This window comes from Thermobia domestica, chromosome 18, assembly GCF_964235325.1.
Source record: "Thermobia domestica chromosome 18, izTheDome1.hap1.1, whole genome shotgun sequence".
NCBI lineage: Eukaryota > Metazoa > Arthropoda > Insecta > Zygentoma > Lepismatidae > Thermobia > Thermobia domestica.
In genome coordinates, this window is record NC_137471.1 from 60,941,883 (window position 1) to 60,961,336 (window position 19,454).

The following is a 19,454-nucleotide window of genomic DNA, read 5'->3' on the forward strand; positions in this document are numbered from 1 at the left end:
GGAAACACTAGTATATTTTTTGACACAATTTTAAGTCTGTTAACGTTACTCATACAGAAAACAATTATTTAAGTTTTAAACTAACAAATAAACTCAGCAGGTGGGTCATGGTGGCTCAGTGGTAGAGCATTCACTTCTGGTGCATAGGGACGTTGATACAATACCAGTTCGTACCATGTGTACTTTGTGGTCGATAAACAACGCGTGCGTGAGTTTTCTCGGGCTCTCCCGTTTCCTCCCACTTTATTCATTCCACTATTTCCTTCATTTCTCATCGCCACAGTCTCCTTTAGCCCCTTCGGGATCCTATGGTACAATTTGTACCATATGCACTTTTCATGGTACATTGCATTATTTCTCTGCTATTTGAGCTTTTTCGTCCGGGTTTTTTTGTTTTTCAAGTCCAGAGACATTGTAGAAGACGTTACATATGGTTTGAGACCGTCCTGCGTCTAGACGTAGGAAGTGATGACGTCATAAGTCAAAAATTTCTTTTCTCATTTTCTAAGCCTATGTTCAATATTTTTTGGCGGGCTTATTTTTCTACGTAGAAGATTGAAATTTTGCACAAACATTCAGTCCACCGAGTAGTATTTACCAGATTTTTTGTTCCGATGTCAGTGCTAAAAGAGGGGGGGACCAGAGGGGCAAAGGGGTAAAAAAAGGGATTTTTACCCCAAAAATCCCGTTTTTCGTCAGTTTCCCGCCTTACATACATGAGAGGACCACGTGAGTCATACCGTCTGAAAGGCCGTTCCATTCTGAAGAGAACGACGGTCGTATTATTATCCTAGGGTAATTAGGGATGTCTCAGGGAATTTTTATCCAAATATAGTTCTGTATAGGGTAAAAGTGGGGCATTGTCGGTATATATATTTTGGCGGGCTTATTTTTGAACGTAGACGATTGAAATTTTGCACAAACATTCAGTCCACCGAGTAGTATTTACCAGAAGTTTTTTTTTTATTTCTGCGTAACAACAGGGGGGGTCCAGACTGGCAAAAGTTGAAAAAAGGGATTTTTAGACCCAAAAATCCCTTTTTGGGAATTTTCCCCCTTTACATACAAGATAGAGACACGTGAGTCATACCGTCTGAAAGGCAGTTCTGTTCTGAAGAGAATGATGGGCGAAACATGACCCTATGGTAATTAGGGATGTCTCAGGAAATTTTTTCCCTGAGATCATGGTGTTTTGCGGTCGTTTTGGGCATGGTGGGAATTCCTGATAAAATTTCTCCCGCCCTTACTATTCAAGATAGAAACTTGAAATTTGGTACACACATTTAGTTTACCAAGTACTATTCATCAGATTTTTTGGAGGGCTCTACGTTCACACAGGAGGGGCCAGGGGGGCCAGGGGGGCCCAAAGATGGACAAAAAAATTTCCCATCAAAATTTTCCTTTTGACATCAATTTTCCCTCTCCTGGTATATGGTATGGGCATGAAAGTGATACCATTTGAAAGCCTGCTCTATTCTGAAGGGAATGAGGTATGAACCATGATCCTAGGATAAATAGTGACGATGCAGTAGCTGCTTGACTGAAAGTCTAAAAAATAGCCCAAAATGCCAGGATCCGGAAAGGGTTAGCCTAGCAGACATAAGTGTGGATAGTAAAACTTAAAGATTTAATCTCATTTCATTTTAAAACTCAGAAGATACTCAATATAGGCAGAACTTCTCAGTGATAGAGGGCTGATCTCTGGTAAGAGTACTCCTTGGTTTGGCCATGTGAGTTGGTAGTGAACATTATGTCTGTGGGTTTTCTTCAGGTTGTTTCGTTTCCTCCTACATTTCTCATTCCATCAATTAATGATCCGTCTCATTTAGGAGAAAGGAAACTTTCATTTTGGTCGCCTTCTTCTTTTGTAACCAGTTGTAGGTTAGTTAAAAGAAAATTCCCTGTTAAACTGAAAACTTTTACAAACAGTTGTTAACATTTCTAAGAAATAGGTAACAAACGAAGTTTCAGTGGGACTAAAGTCAAGATGAGAATCACAAGACAAAATACTTCTCGTCTTGTCTCGTCTCGGAAATGAGACTAAATATGAAACGAGAATTTTTTTTTTTTTTTTTATTCGAGACAAGACAGAAAATTTCAGGAGTCTCATGGGCAACACTGATTTACCAAAGTCTTTAGACCTCAAATAATTTTAGCATTACGTGATTCATAGCATATACAAATTATCAACTGATAAAATAACTATAAGAGTTGAACAATATAATCCAATAATCAATTTGGTTTAAATGTTATTATATCGTGCTCTTCGTAGATCTCTCGTGACGTTGAAAGATTCGGATAACTTCTAGTTGAAATTAAGAACAAAATCACGGCATATATCTTGTACATAAATTTGCATAACGAGACAAGAAAAGAAAACGTTATTTCTCGTGCTGTCTCATTTCGTGGTAGCACTAGATATATCAGATTTATTTATACTGGAAATAACCAGAAAACATAGAACAAAACAAACAAAAATAAATAGATAAATCAAAATTTACACTAGTAAAACTACAGTAACTTCTTGAGCTAGTAACTACCGTAACTGAAGTTAATCAGTTCACAAATCTTAAATATTTATGCTTCTTCTTTTGTCCATGATTAGCACTCTGTTAACCAGTTCACAAATCTTAAATATTTATGCTTCTTCTTTTGTTCATGATTAGCACTCTGTTAACCAGTTCACAAATCTTAAATATTTATGCTTCTTCTTTTGTTCATGATTAGCACTCTGTTAACCAGTTCACAAATCTTAAATATTTATGCTTCTTCTTTTGTTCATGATTAGCACTCTGTTAACCAGTTCACAAATCTTAAATATTTATGCTTCTTCTTTTGTTCATGATTAGCACTCTGTTAACCAGTTCACAAATCTTAAATATTTATGCTTCTTCTTTTATTCATGATTAGTACTGTTAACTAGTTCACAAATCTTAAATATTTATGCTTCTTCTTTTATTCATGATTAGTACTTTGTTAACCAGTTCACAAATCTTAAATATTTATGCTTCTTCTTTTGCTCATGATTAGCACTCTGTTAACCAGTTCACAAATCTTAAATATTTATGCTTCTTCTTTTGTCTATGATTAGCACTCTGTTAACCAGTTCACAAATCTTAAATATTTATGCTTCTTCTTTTGCTCATGATTAGCACTCTGTTAACCAGTTCACAAATCTTAAATATTTATGCTTCTTCTTTTGTTCACGATAATCACTCTGAAGCGATCAAATCTCTTTAGGTTCAGAAATCCGTAAGGTACTGTCATTTCAATTTAATCATCAGTAGCTGAACCTGCACTCTCTACACAGCGCATCATTCACATATGAGCATGAATTTCCTTGTCATTCCTTACCACATCTAGCTGTACATGTCCCTTTACAGATACAAGTAAAATACATTTTGATATATATTTAACTTTATGGTACCTCCTTGCCGATTTTATATATATATATATATATATATATATATATATATATATATATATATATATATATAAAATCGGCAAGGAGGTACCATAAAGTTACGCTTTTTTTCAATATCTCGCATCGTTTTCAAGATTTGAACGTACTTCCGATTGGGGTTTCTAATTCATGTATGATCAGTGTTTCCTTTCTTCTTGCATGCAGTAGATACGTAATAAGCAAATATATTACACCCACAATTAATTATGATGACAGTGATAAATTGTGTTCATTGGGCAAAACACTCCAAACAATAAAGATTCATCTCAGACTGGAGAAATGGATATTCTTCGTTTTTCATTATCATTTGGCCACGAAACAAACGCCTGGGAGATATACAACTCCTGCATGCAAACAAGGTTATCTTGAAATGAATAACTCATAGGATATGATTTTTTTTTTAAATTTCAACACTTCCAATGTACCCCTTAAAAATATAATAAAGAAAAACAGTCACATTTTTTAAATATTCGATTAGAACTCAACAATCTACACAACATTTGGATTGACCAGTGGTGTTTTCGAGATCTCATTGTCGAAAATATTGGAGACAAACATACAAACCTATCATTTTAATATATAGACTAGCTGAGCCTGCGCTCGATACATAGTGAATCATTCACATATGAGCATAAATCTCCTTCTCATTCCTCACAACATCTGTACATGTTCCTTTACAGACACAAGTGAAAGACGTCTTGATTAAAAAAAAAAAAAAAAAAAAAACGGCAAGGGGTGTCATAAAGGGGAGATTTTTTCGATTATTTTTTCTCAATATCTCGCACCGTTTGCAAGATTTGAGCCTACTTCCGGTCGGAGTTTCTAATTAATGTATGACCAGTGTTTTCTTTCTTCTTGCATGTAGTATGTAATAAGCAAATACATTACATACACAATTAATTATAATGTCAGTTATACATGCTGTTCATTGGCCAAAACACTCCAAAAGTAAAGATTCATCTTAGGCTGGAGAAATGGTTATCCTTCCTTTTTCATTATTACAGTAGGAAGTCGAAAATCCGAACTAATTGGGACCAAAGGGAGTTCGGATTTTCAAATTGTTCGGATTTTCGAAAATGACTAGAAAATGCCATTTAGGCTTAAATGCACTGTGGCGTGCTCTTTTATCGATACAGTGGTTATACAGTACATACAGTAATTACAATACCCTACATAGGGCTACTTACATTTAATGTTTCTGAAGAACTGCTCATAAACTAAATTGCATTGTTCTTGTAACTCACACTTAAAACTTAACTTATATAGGCCTAAGGGAAAATAAAAGTAAAAATATGCATGAAAAACAATTACATATGAATGAGTTTTTGTAAAAACACTGAATTTACACAACACCAACGGACAACTCTATTGTTTGTTTATCGCTAGCGCTAAGACAAAATGTAAAAAGCTTCTAGGGACCGCGTTCGGATTATCGACGTCCTACTGTATATGGACATGAAACAAACGCCTAAGATATATACAAGCACTATATACAACAATATGGTGTTGGAATGTATAATGCGTAGGATGTAATGCTTTAGTTATTTTTTTTTAACTTCTACACTTCCAGTGTACCCGTAAATTTGTAATAAAGAAATGATGGCTTTTTTTTTTTTAAATATTCAATTAGAACTGGACAATCTACACAAAATTTGCAATCGATCACTGAAAACGTCATCTTTCTATATAGAGTCTGTAGTTTGGGAGATCACATTGTCGAAAGGATTGGCCACAAACATAATTATAAACGCCCACAAACTAATCCCACTGATGTGAGATCCGATCCTTAAAAAAGCAGCTTCTGGTAATCAAAGCCCGGACTCCACACTTTCATTTATTTTATTACATTTTGAATTATAAACATAAGTAACACATTTTTTGAAGGTTCTATATCAATATTATCTTCTAAAATACCTGAATGTGTACACTATTTAAAGATGTACGGTAACACTGATTATCAACTTTGTTCTGCGTACATTCAAGCTTGTGATCATACCCGTAGTAATTGTAGTAATTATGTCAATAGTTATAGTTAATTTGGTAATAGATGGCAAAACGACTAGAATTTTTTTATATTCAATATTTTCGATGGCTCCAAAGACAAAAACCGTTAAATCAAGACTTTTTTGGTGTTATACAATAGAAACTCTTATGAAATAACTATTCACTTTCCTGAGTATCGTGAGTGACTCAACGGATATTCGTCTAATGACATTTCTTTAGGAATATATGGATGGACACTGTCTTGAATTATTCGCAAAACATTAAATAAGAAATTGTATTTCGGAAATATCCTTCAACATATAAGAGATTCTACTTTTAGCACCTTTTGTGATACTCTCCCATCGTGAGAGTGGAAAATCCATCTTGACCTTCTGGAGCATAATATGTAAGTTACTATCTTCTATCTCAAACTTCTATTCAAATCGAAGGTAGCAAAAGTCAACCATTTTCGGTTTTGATAGTGGGGGAAACCATTTTTTGAAATCAGTTAATATAAGCGTCCCAACAATATATTCTACTTCTACTTTAATCTATCTGCTGAAACCACAGCGACGTAACTAGACTAGTTGCCGCCTGGGGCAAGAATTCGCCTTAGCGCCCTCCCCCCCCCCCGTCCCAGACGCCTGAACAACCAAACCAAAACGCTGCCCGACAACACTTGATATTGGCATCACACAGTAATTCTAGTATTCCAATTTTTTTTTCAAGTGGTAAAATTTGATGTCAAAATTGCAGTACATAATTTAATTTTTAATACAAGATAAAACACCAAACTAAGTAGCATTTGATTGCCAAATAATCTGAGAGTAGCATGCTTGACATATTCGTGTAGTCTTATCATAATAACTGTAAATCACAATGTTTTTTTTTTTTTTTTTTTTTTTTTTAATTATATCAGCATGTGCATACGTCTAGAATGAATCAACAGTCTGTTGCTTTAGAATAGAATATTTAATTATGGCAAACAGTCAAGCTGATATATCGACTATTATACTCGGAAGTTTTGGAAATCTGTTAAATCGATGTAAGTTAAATGAAAACACAAAATGGTGGAACTAAATTTAACCTTGCGGGTTATTCTGGCTGCAAAGATTTTTCACAATGTCCTCAAAAGATAGCTTTGAAGCTCACTTATGATCTATGGATATGATCCTAAGGTTGGTGAGTCGTTGTTGCCCTGTTAAGTTTCTCGGGTAATATTTCGTGATCTTTAGTTTGTTAAAACTTCTTTCCTTACCTTATAGTGAAAATAAATATTTGTCCAGTTTTGCGCCCTCCAATCCGACGACCGTGGCACAAGCCCCATTGGCCCCGTTAGTTACGTTACTGTGAAACCGTAAGTGATGTAAATCTTCATACGCAATCCGTACGCGATCCGATAATTGAATGAGAGCTTTAAGAATTGTAATGGGTCCTTCTCAGGAGTAAAAGTGAGGGAATCCGAGGGTACGTTGTGCCCTCACTTCCAAAAATGGCGTCCCTCCACTTCCTACAAAGTCATGATAAGCAAAGATAAGAACGGAGAACGGCATGACGTCATGTGTTCCCTGCCTTTTAGATCCACTTTTACCGCTTGCAAGGGCGCCCATGTTGTGGTTTCCAGGGGGGGGCAAGTACAAGCGACATTTCAAATGTAGTCTCAAATTTTGCGGTAACTATTCTAAAATATCTATTGGGTTTTCGATCTTCCGAAGCACAATTTCTTCTAAAGGGCGAGCGCCCCACCTTGTCCCCCATTGACCACTGGTCCTAATGAAACTGAACAAGACTTCAATAATTATCTTGAATGGTCTTGAAACATATCATACCTATCAATGAAGTAATGAACTAAGTTTCATATTTTTCTTTTCTTTCAGAGGGCAACACGAACAGCTTTTGCGGATATGTTTCATAACTTGCACACGCGTTGGATAATATTCTTACGATGGTAGTTTTCCATTTAACGTTAATAGTTTTTATTTGGATTATGTTCACTTTCCTTTAAATTAGAACAGAAACGGGGCTAGATGTAAAAGAAAAGGGAAACTACCAAATAATATATGTATAGCAACCTTATTTAATTAGACATGCTCAACCAAACTGCACTAACAAATAAGATCTTTTCTTTAGCCTGGGGTGGTAATTTTTTCAATACTCGTTACGATCCGAATACTAGTTTACATCGTGATCAATTACTAAGACTTTTATATACAACTCAAACTACAGTAAATTAGGTGGGAAATTCACCTCCAAAGCTATCGCATCTCAGCTTCCGCTCACGTACTTCCTATTCTGTTCCAGTTCTTTGCAGCCAAGAATACGTTTATGCAGGGGTAAAAGTGCATCTAGAAAAGTAAGGGGATGCTTGTCGTTACGCCATCCTCTGTGCCTATCTTTGCCCATTGTAATATTTTTAGAAAGTGGGGGACGCCATAGATATTTTTGGAAGTGGGGGAACGACATATCCCCGCGTTCCCCGTCACTTTTACCCCTGCGTTTATGGCATTATTTATTGCAAAAACTATTTCCTCCTTAGATATGCATTTCAGTCAATGCAAAATGATAGAAACCATGTCGGTCCAAGTGCTAACTGTGTTCACAAATACATTTCAAATGGTTTATTTGTTTTCTCCTGATGATGAGAGTGGCAACCTGGATGTTAGTTTTATAAATTGAGAATAAATACAGGGTGTTAATGAACTACACAGACAAACTGTAAGAGGTGATTCTTCACATCAAAATAAGAAAAAAAGTTCATAAGGGCCTATGGCGAAAAGTGCACAGTTTCAGAGCTAGGGCTGTCCAAAATTGCAAACAACACCAACTTTCAACAAGCCCCATTTCGAATTCGAGAAACTGTTGATGGTCGCCCTTGTCAATGTAAAGGAAGTCACTCATGTGCAATCCAAAAATGCATATTTCATTAATATGTGGATGTACACGGTGTACAGAGTATTCCATACACGGTGAAATTGCCAGACATGCCATCAGCCGAATTTTGAGATATGCTCTGATTTTATGATTGGTCCAAAGTAGGCAAACGATAAGCCTTGATAGCAGTGAACACGAAATCCTTTGGTTCGATGTCGAAAGTGTTAAAGATCGTCAACAGCACGGTCTCTCGCAGGGGTGGACTGGCTATGTAAAAAGGGCGCGGTCACATACTCTGGGAGGGCGCCGTCTATCCGAGCCTTTCGTTTGTATCGAATCCCCCTCCTATTAAAAGGAAGTGCCGGAGGCTTCCCCCGGAAAATTAGTACACAAAAAAAAAAAAAAAACAACAAAAGATTAAGTAGCTATTGCAGTTAATCACGATAGAATTATACAAATTCAATATTTTTATAAACAAACAAAGAGACTTTGAGTACTAAATATGTTAGACGTATATGAATCTGCACACTTTAACTGAGACAACAAAAATCACACCAGTTGTTTAAATTCTTCGGCTACATTTGTTAACAGCCTAATTATAACTGAAGATTTGAGTTACGTTTGGGGCTTATGCTATTTTTCATACTTCTGTCCTTTTAAAGCTGTATTCATCATAACATTAACTTATTTTTCATCTATTTTTAAAACGGTTGATAAAAAGTATACATGAAACATTTACTACAAATTAACAAAAGTAAATTTGGAATTATATACCTACCTAACGAAAAAAGAAATTCAAAAACAAAACTGGAAAATGAAAGTAAAGTCACTGCTTTATGCTTGAAGGAGCCTTCGCATCTCCTTGCTTTTCTCATACATTTTGTCAATAATAATATTGTTGTCTATTTTGGTCAGAATGTTTCTTTCTGAGTTCATCAAGAACAATGATTCCAGGTGTTCATCTGTAAGTCTTGAACGGAGTCTTGTTTTTATGTATCTGAGCTTTGAAAATGCTCGCTCACAGGATAATGTGTTGCCGGTAATGTAAGGAAATACTTATAAACTTTGAATAATTCTGTGTAGAGTCTTGAGTACATATTGTACTGCAGAATCACATCGAAGGTGCACTTAAAGCAAGAATTGCATTTCACTCCATCACATTTTATAGACCTTAAATCCACAATATCGTCAGTCGGCCCGAAATATTCCTCCTCATCCTCCATGAAATCTTCAGAAAACTTGTCCTCTTCAATCAAATCTTCAATCGTACGAACCTCAACAGGTTCTTGATTCTTTTCTTCTTTCATAAGAGGATTTTGAAAACTTTCCACATTGATGAAAACGAAAGAAGCTCTTCTTTAAGTTTTCCCTCTTCACAATCAGGAATTATTTCAGTGATTCTTTTCAGTGACAACGAAGCCAGACTTAAACTCTTGAACTTCTTAGGATTAAAACACTCTAAATCCAAGTATAAGTTTTGATTTTCAGCAAATCGTTCCTGCATGCTGTTAGAAATTTGGTCTAGAACACAGTTGAAAACGGTTACTTCAAATATGTATTTACTGTCTTCAATTACTTCATCAGAAGCTGATTCCCCTGCCATTTTCTTTCTTTTCCTACATCTTACCTCAGGCAATTCTGTTTCTATAATAACTTGTTCTAGACTAGGAACATCTGTAATGAGTCCTTCAATACTATTTGACATTTCTATTGCAAAGTGTTCTACTGCTTTGTAGACTTTGTCAAACTGGTCCCTAGCTTCTTTCAACTTATTTTGAGTTGAGGATATCAGGCGCCATGCTTGGACATAGTCTAAGTTTTCTGTTTCCAAGTAGCCTGATAAAGGTGTGGTATGCTGAAAAATCAATATAAACATCATAGCCACAATGATAGTCTCAAAGGAGCACAACTTTTGAATGAGAGACATTGCATCATGTCTGACTTTGGAATTGAATTCTTGCGAATTGCCAATCACACTTAAAGCTGCTACGAGTTCCACATATACTGGTTTTGATTTTCTTGGTCTGGCATCCTTTGAGTCGGGTGCTCAGTTATGAAAGTGTCCAAATATTTTTACAGCAGCGTTGCTTTTACTTCTCCATCGAGTTATTCCAATAGCCTCAAGACGGACGCTTGGATTTTGTTCCAGGTACACCTCAAGTCGTTTCTGGGATTCTTTCAAAAATATCTGAATTTCCTGGAGAAGCCCAAAGAAAGATATATAAACACCCAAACTCGACCAGAGGGCAAGGCCGTAGGCCGAGTAAAGACTGGATCTGGGGGCGGAGCAGTGGGGGGTGGAAGGGTTGACATATAAAAATCATCCAAAATTACCGATATTAGAGTCAAATCTATAAATTTCAGGGTCCCTAAGATCATTATAATGGCATTCCCAAAGCCAAAAACAGAAAGACCGAGGCCGCAGGCCGAGCAAATACTGGGATTTGGGGCGGAGCGTGGGGTTGGTAAGGGTGATATGTAAAAATCGTCCAAAATGACCGATATTAGAGTCAAATCTATATATTTAGGGGTAAATCTAATATCATTAATAGCATTCCCACGCCGAAAACAGAAAGAGCGAGGCCGCAGGCCGAGCAAATACCGGGGTCTGGGGTGGAGCCCTAGCTGGCCAAAGGCTAGGGAATTTATAAAATAATTATGTATATAACTTTGTGGTTGTTTTTTAATGTGTTCAGAGAGGAAACTGTGCACCTTCCCGAGGCTAAAACGGGTCTTAGCCCCTCCCGAGGAGGGCGCAAAGGCACTGATGTAAGGAGGGCGCAGCGGCCATCGGGCCGGTACTTGATTATGGCCAGTCCACCCCTGGTCTCTCGTACTCCGGAAAAAGCATGGTGCGATGTTTTCTTTCACGCTTTTAAGTGAAAAAAAACGTGAAATATACCGCGACGAAATACATTGCATCACACATTATTCCAAACACACACAAAAAACGCGGAGTTCCCGGTTCCTAACAATTCTGACTTTCCTTAGGATGTCCATTTTTGTCAAGGCTTATCTTCAGTCCATTTTGGACCCTCCTTGAAATCAAGGTTTATCTGAAACTATTGAGAGCATATCTGAGAATTACACCCTGTAGGGAATACCCTGTATACCTATTGAAAATTGACGAAATATGTACTTTTGGATCGTGTATGGGTGGCTTCCATTACACTGATAAGGACCACCGACCATTGTTTCTTGAATTCGAAATAGGACCTGTTGAAATTTGGCTTTTTTGCGAATTTGGACAGCCCTAGGTCTGAAATTATGCACTCTTCGCCATAGGCCCTTATGAACTTTTTTCTTATTTTAATGTGAAGAATCACCTCTTACAGTTTGTCGGTTTGTTCATTAATACTCTGTATAAATTGCTTTCTTTTTTTTTTTTTTTCTGGAAACACAGTAGCACATACGCTCCAACTACGTCGGTGCTCCTGGGCTTCAGCACCCACACAAATATTCTTGTGGGTGCGGCTAACCCACAAGATTTTTAGTTTGATAGAAGCAAAATAAAATAAATATTTCTCACTTGCCACTGTCAAAAATTATAAGCAATTAAAACGTTAAGATGGAAGTTAAAATTTCTAACCTCTAAAACATAATTGTTTGCTTCAAATGTGTCTGAGCAAAAGCACCCCAAGCAACACTCTCCCCTCTTCCTTGCCTGTCTCTGGTCTGGTTAAAGGCAGTCAGACACACAAAATGGAACCATATTGTGAATAGAATCGAGCACAGTCCTTCATGACAGTGTTCATTAAAGATTTTAACTAAAAGGAAATTATTTTTTTAAAAAAAAAGTATCGAGAGTACCTTGAAAACATATAACAACACCTGCCATTGATATGCACCCTAATAAATTTTGAAAAGTCGGTGCCGTTGCTGTAGCTAGTGGCCATTTGTTTTGAATAACAAGTTTATGTACCAAGTTTCACATCTCTAGTATGTATATAAACTTAAGTGATTTCGAAATATGGCCATCTTATTGTAGCAACTGCAATCCCTCCTTTTTCTTTTACTCTAGGGAATATATATATATATATATATATATATATATATATATATATATATATATATATATATATATATATATATATATGTATGTATGTATGTATGTATATGTATATGTATGAATGTATAGGTCAGAATCCAAGATTTTCTCAATTGGGGTGCACCAATAGCTACCAGTACATTTGAATTAACCCGATATGGACGACGAAAACAAATTTGTAACGTTTCAACGTATTGTTGTATTGCAAGCCTGAGCATTTTTTTATTCGAAACGACGAACGTTTCATATGCGTTACGTTTCGAGGATTATATTTGACAAGTAGCGAAGCCTGGAATCTTCAGTGTGGATCACAGCTTGATACCGAAAACAATTTTTTTTCTTCAACAGGAAAATAATTCCGTCCATAAAGGGTTAAATTTGAATTTGTAAAAAAAAAAGAAAAAAAAGAAAAAAGAAAAAAACGCCTTTAAGCATCTGCAGTGTGAATAAGGAATTGCCCTGAAATATTCAGGTCTAGTCTCAAGAATCGAACCCATAACTTTCCGAATGCAACTTTTCAAAGTGACATATAGCAATTTTTTTAGTTCTGACAACGCTGGTGCATAGAACGGGGGATAGTATTTTAAAGTGGATTACAAGTGGCATGCAGAAAAAAAAATGTTTTCTTCTCCTGGTTTCTGTTCTCGTCCCTACTTGAGAAATGTTACGTACATTGTTTTGCTTGGTGAATCCTTTTTCCATCAATCTTCAAAAAATCGACTTAAACTATTGCTTTTGCGAAACTCCGCTTTGTTTTAAGCCCCAAACGGAAACATGAAAGCACATTTTTTTTTTTCGAAATTGTTGCTATTTTCACTGCTAGCTTCTCAATTTACATAGTGTATATTTATAACGCGGAGACGGAAGGGGCGAAAGAGACTACAATTAATGGATGATATAAAAACAGAAAGATCATACGTGAAGACAAAGAGGTTAGCGGAGGACCATGGAGCATGGAAGCTTCTCAGCTACTGCAAGTGACCTGTCAGTAAGAGCAGAATTCCTATGATGATGATGATGATATTTATAACGAAGGAAAGGCGGACTTCCATCGGTGCACCACATAAGTCCGGCCTTGTATATATATAGAGATAGGCCTATATATATGATAAAACAAATAAGCCGGTGAAACACTGGTATGAATATTTAAAATGGAAAGTTCATGTACTAAGTTTCATGTTTCTAACCTTCAGAGATTCAGGTGTTTCACTATAATAACTGCCGCCCCTACTACGCCCCTTAGCTGAATTTCCAAAAATTCTCTCTTACTGGTACCTCACGTCACACATCCTTTGTACTGTCAAAATATCAAGTTCGTACCTTAAGCAATTTCTCCTGGGCGTTAAGACACTATAGCCATCTTCTGAGAATTAGAGAAATAAAATAAACATCTCAGCTCTTCGTTTTTGTTTTCAATTCAAATTGTCCATCGGAGTGATCCAGATAAAATTATCTTGACACACAAAAATCGCTGCACGAGACGAGGCAAAACTTTCGGAAACGAGTCCATTTTATATGGGATGAAATTCCTATCAAGTATCCTCTTCAGCAAACTGAAATATTGCTTTTTATATTTCCTAAGAAACTTTGTCCTGTGTTCAAATCAGTCGCAAAGGATGAGTTCACCTCCAACGCCAGGAAAAGCGAAACAGTAAAAAAAAAAAAAATAAAAAAAAATAAAAAATGTATGAGTGTATTTTTTTCCTTAGGGACTTTTGCCTATCTCAAACTTCAGTAAGTGTTTAACCTATTTGTCCTGGAGACAAAAGAGTCTCAAGAATTACGATACTTGATGGTCACCATCAACTTTCGCCAGAATGTAGAGAGTCGAAATTTATGAACCGAGTTCGCTCATGGAGGCGATTCAACCATTTGATTCCAATATATGAGAAATCAAAATTCAATTTCCCAATGTATTCTTATGGGAATATCCTTCCTTGATAGGCTACCCGAAGTTCTGTTTAGTTTAGTTAGTACGATGCTCAGGAGGCAAAATACTTATCTATTCGTACAACGCCAAAAATAAAACTAGATCATCTTTTACTTGAGAAATCTAAACACTTAAAATATTTTTCCATTAACAAATATTTATTATTTGTTTACTTCATTTAATTTCAGGTAAAATGTAATATTTTAAACTTAGACTTGGTAAATTTTAGTTTGTTAAAGAGTGTGATTGATCAACGGCTAAACCAAACTTCTTCACGGGATGTATCATCTGATACTACTACTTGTTTTTAGTTAACTACTAATAAGTATAGAAAACTTACTCATTTAATAACTTTGAAAAATGAAATGAAATCTTTGTTTTACGTCCCACGATTATGTCGGCTAGGCTAAAGGAGACAATGATGAGTAATGAATGAAATGGTGGAATGAAGAAAGTGGGAGAACCCCGAGGAAACCCACGCACACGGTGTTTGTCCACCACAAAGTTCACTTGGCAGCGGCGAGGATCGAACTCGGGATCCCAAACACCAGAAAAGAACGCTCTACCACTGAGCCACCGCGGCCCGCTTAATAACTTTGAACAATTAGTATATTAGTAATATTTTCATGTATTGAAGATGGATACACATTCAGTTATTGATATACAACATTTTCCTACACTAAATTTGTATTTTACATTTTTGTATTGGAACGATACATTTTTACATGTTAAGTTGTAAAAGCAGCCGGGCTACATTTTTAAAGAATGAATTAAACGAGATTTTAATATTACGTGTTTCTTATGTAGGAAGATTGTTTTCAGGTTACTTGAGCGTTACATTGATATTAAGACAAGAGAACTTGAGTGACACGATAAGTTTTCTTAATTTCATTCAAATTCAACTCACACTTTTAAGTGACCTTTGAACTTTTCATACATGTAGCAACAGGACATACACTTAATATAGTTGCTATATGTTCCATTTAAAAACCGTATTTAGTGTCACCTACTTGAAGTTTACGTCAAATAAAACTTAATTCTCTGTACACTTCTTTCGACTGACCAAAAAGATTACACATTATTACTTATGCACTCTCCATAGTTTAAGGGGAAAAATCACACAAGTATTTTAGCTCTTGTATATAATTATTAATATGCGTAATGCCAATACAATTGAACATTTGGAAACAGTGGCGTATTTACGATTTTGTTTCGGGGGTGGGCTTTGATAACTTTAGTGCTGGAAATGTGAAAATTCTGCAAGATATTTCATTTACTTTAAAATAGTAAATAAAATTTAAGCCCGGAACTTCCCATTAAAATACGCCACTGGTTGGAAATGTAGCAAAATATTGCCATTATAATCTCTAAATCTTCAATCCTATTTTTCTGTCAATGCTGTCACATAATGGTTGCACTACTTGAATGTAGAGCTTCATTATCTCTCAAATCTGCCTCCAAATAAAGGCGTAGGCACTGTTCAGACCTTCTTCCATCACGCTCAAATGTGCAGCAACATTAATATGTTCATTTACTTTGTTGCATGGAGAATTTCATTCTTGAAGATGAAGTACACCAGTGTTACGAAATCACTTAAAGTTTGGAAACTTTCCTTTTTCCGTTTTTCGGTTCGTTAGATGCATCATTGAATATACAGAACAATTTTATATCTTCATTGTCTTTGCCCCGCGTACCAACTAACAGCCAGTACCGGTGTTTCTTCCAGACATGTCTTTTTGTGGGGGGGGGGGGGGCACTGTCCTCCCGGAGCTCTGAGAGTGCTCTCCGGCGAGACCAAAATAATACGTCTATAATATAATAATAAATAAAATACAGTAGTACCAGCAGTGCGCCCCCGGAATACTACGTGCGCCCCCCGGAACACTTATTCTGAAAGAACGACTGGCCATTACTGTAGTCCAAAAAATATTCGCAGGGTATACGCTGTTTTGTGAGCATCTATAAATGGCATAAAAGACTTATATGACAATAGAAAAGACATTAAAAAAAAAGGAAAACGCGCGTATTAATAACGTCATTAAAATATAAAGACTGAAATACTGTTCTACGGTCTCAAAGCATTTTATGCTAATTATTTTAAAGATATTCCTTAGATAAGTCACTTCATTAGTAGGCATAACATAAAAGGGTGTAGATACACAGAAGGAACCAACTCACTGCGAAAAGAAACAGATTTAAAAAAAAAAATCTGGTTTCGAGTGTGGTGGAAATACGTATATCATAGTTAAACAAAGCATTCCTACTGATATTCACCAATCAAACCAACGCGAACTTCGACAGAGACAGACCTCAGGTTTTTTTTTTGCTTTTGCTATCTCTCCATTCCGTTTTTTCTCTCTCTCTCTCTCTCTCTGTTTGTAATCCTCCATCGTGACTGTATGGTTAGCGTATGCATCTTCAACGCAAAGACCCGTGTTCGATTTCCGAGGGGAGAACATGTAAATGAAATCTTTGCGCTTAATGTCCCACGATTATCGGCTTTCAGGCTAAGGGAAACGGACGGTTAAGGCAAGTGAATGATAATGGAATAATTGATGGAATGAGAATGTAGAAGGAAAGGTGGGTACTCTAGTCAGCCGACAGACATGATGTTGCCCACAATAAAATTACTTGGTCGGGATCGAAACATGGACTCCACACAACAGAGGCAAGTCATCCTACGTTATCATACGTTATTTCCCATCGTCTATTTTACTCTTAAGGGCAGACACGTACAACGCAAAACCCGAAAATTTAAGTAGATATGTTAAAACATCAGTTCGAATTTCACATTAGAGTGTAGGCAGTAGCGGAGCTAGTTAGGGGCCAGGGGAACTAGGACCCTAGTTTTTTCAGTGACAAAATGTAATTGAAGCTACTATTTAGGGTCTATATAATTTTGGAAGTTTATAGTAAACTCATGATATATCTATCTTAGTGTGCATTCTGGCTGTCCCCAATTTTTACTTTCTAGATCCGCCACTGATTGTAGATCTGTATTTCGTATTCACTCATTATTTAAAAAGAAGAGTACAAACGAAACACGACTCTCCTCCAATTTAAGAGAATAATAAAACACAATTCGGTCCAGTGCTCTTTTCTTGATCTCGGAGTAAAGGTCATAAACACCCTATCTCCCATTAAACACGAAAAGACGAAGTGAAACTTTGAACAACGTCCCGCGCTTGTGTCCTTTAGGCTAAAGGAGAAGGACATTGAAAGCAAATTATTTTGAGAGAATTAGTGGAATGGCCATGTGGAAGGAAACGGATGTAACCACGAGTAAATTCACCGACATAATATTGTTCAACACAAACTCACATAGATATGGGGCAGACCGGTAGCCAGCCAAAAATGTAAAAGGGGCCCGGTAGAAGTTAGGTGGACCCGATCCAGACATATTATAGTTTATTTGCAAACCCACACTCAAAATTTTAGGGGACAACAAAAATTTAGGGGGCCCGGCCTCTCTAGACCACCTAGGGATGCGCACGAGACGAGTCGAGACAGAATTTTCCTGACAAAATTCGAGTCGAGACACAGCTCTTCCAATACATAAGAATGCATTTTTCGAGTCGATACATCACTTTTACAGCACATTTTCGAGACGAGACAGCCTAAAATCTTGTCTCGTGCGCATCCCTAAGACCACCCGTTAACACGGGTCTGGTCTGGGGTCAAACCAGGCATCCTTCGCACAGAAGAGATGGGCACTCTACCACTGAGCTACCATACCGCTTCCATCCATTCAAGACCTTAAATTAAACATGAAAAATATTAGTTGGAAAGATGGAACTTACCTTTATGTAACGTTGTGCTCTTCCTGCTGTTTCGATTAAACCATGTTGAAAAATTAAGTTGAATATTTACATTAACCAGTGGCACAAATTTTTCTTTATATTTAACACAATAAACACAATATCTAACACAAATGAAAACACTTCTGAAGTTTATTTCTTTAACAACACTAATTAATTTTTGTTTAGTCCATTTAAAACAAGAAAACGGAATTAAAAGCTGAACATTTATCTAAAAATTAGACCACTATCACACAATGTATACGAAGACGCGTTTCTTCATATGTATATACACACAGTAATGTAAATAACACATTTATATACATATATTTGAAAAAGTAACACGCGCGTATTCCGCACAACCGTTAACAAACTTCACGTTAAAAAGTCGCCATAAGAAGAAAGACGGATAGACCGGGAATGTTAAAAATGAACTGCTCCGCACATTAAATTTAACTTTTTTTAACTTTCAAAAACGGAAGAAGAAATCACATTTTCCTTGAATTCATAAGTTTTGCACCGATTTGTACGCTATTAGAAAGTTTGGAGACTTGCTTCCAGCGTAAAATCGCAGCGTAGCGGTCACAACGTAACGTATTATTACTGTTTGCATTTCTTCCTTATACATGTTAAAGGCTGTAATACAATTTGTAGAATGTAAATTCGAAAGACAAAAACGCGTACTTACGATCAATACACATCACTATTCGGCATGCGTACGAAAACTGACATGCATTGTGCCCTATTTTCATATATATTTGTGTATATTTATACTGCTTCGCTTTCTGAATTGGCGACGTCTTCTTCTCTTACGTAAATTTCTCAAGGTAAAAAATCAAGAGAATCTATAAATAATACATCCTTTTCTTTTGTGTTCGGCTTAGCCCCCTTTCGAAACGGCGGGGCAGAGCGTAAGGAGCCCGCGCCCGTGCTTGCTATATCCAACTAGATCTCCGAACTGTCTGTTGCTAGGATACAGCTTCCCCATTCGACGGACCTCCGGTTTCTTTCGGCGTCCAACAGGTGGCAGAGACGCGAGCACACTGTGTATGTGGAAAAAACAGTGTTGCTACTTAACGACGCCAGCTAACATTGATCGAATTTGTATCGAGTAATACTTCTATCAGCGCGCTAGTCTTGAATAAGAAGCTACAATGTTGAAGGGATTTCCTAAACATAGGTATTAATACAATTGCAAGTTAACTTCTTTGTAAATTTCAAAATATATATAATATTAATTAGTGCAATTAAATCGCGATTTCTAACTGAGAACAAACAATTTGGAACATTTTATGTAATTTCTAAAATGGTTTGGATTACTAAACCAAAACTCCTTCATGTATTTACCGTCTATCTGTCCGT

General features: G+C 36.4%; 1 protein-coding gene across 1 annotated transcript in view; it reads right to left on the minus strand.

Annotated features, from left to right (window-relative positions):
- Positions 1-19,032, minus strand: part of LOC145675893 (uncharacterized) — a 791,086-nt gene extending 772,054 nt beyond the window's left edge. Inside the window, exon 1 of the mRNA XM_081746687.1 lies at positions 18,096-19,032. The gene's annotated coding sequence lies outside the window, so the exon portion shown is untranslated. The remainder of the gene's footprint in view (positions 1-18,095) is intronic.
- Between the last annotated feature and the right edge of the window lie 422 nt (positions 19,033-19,454).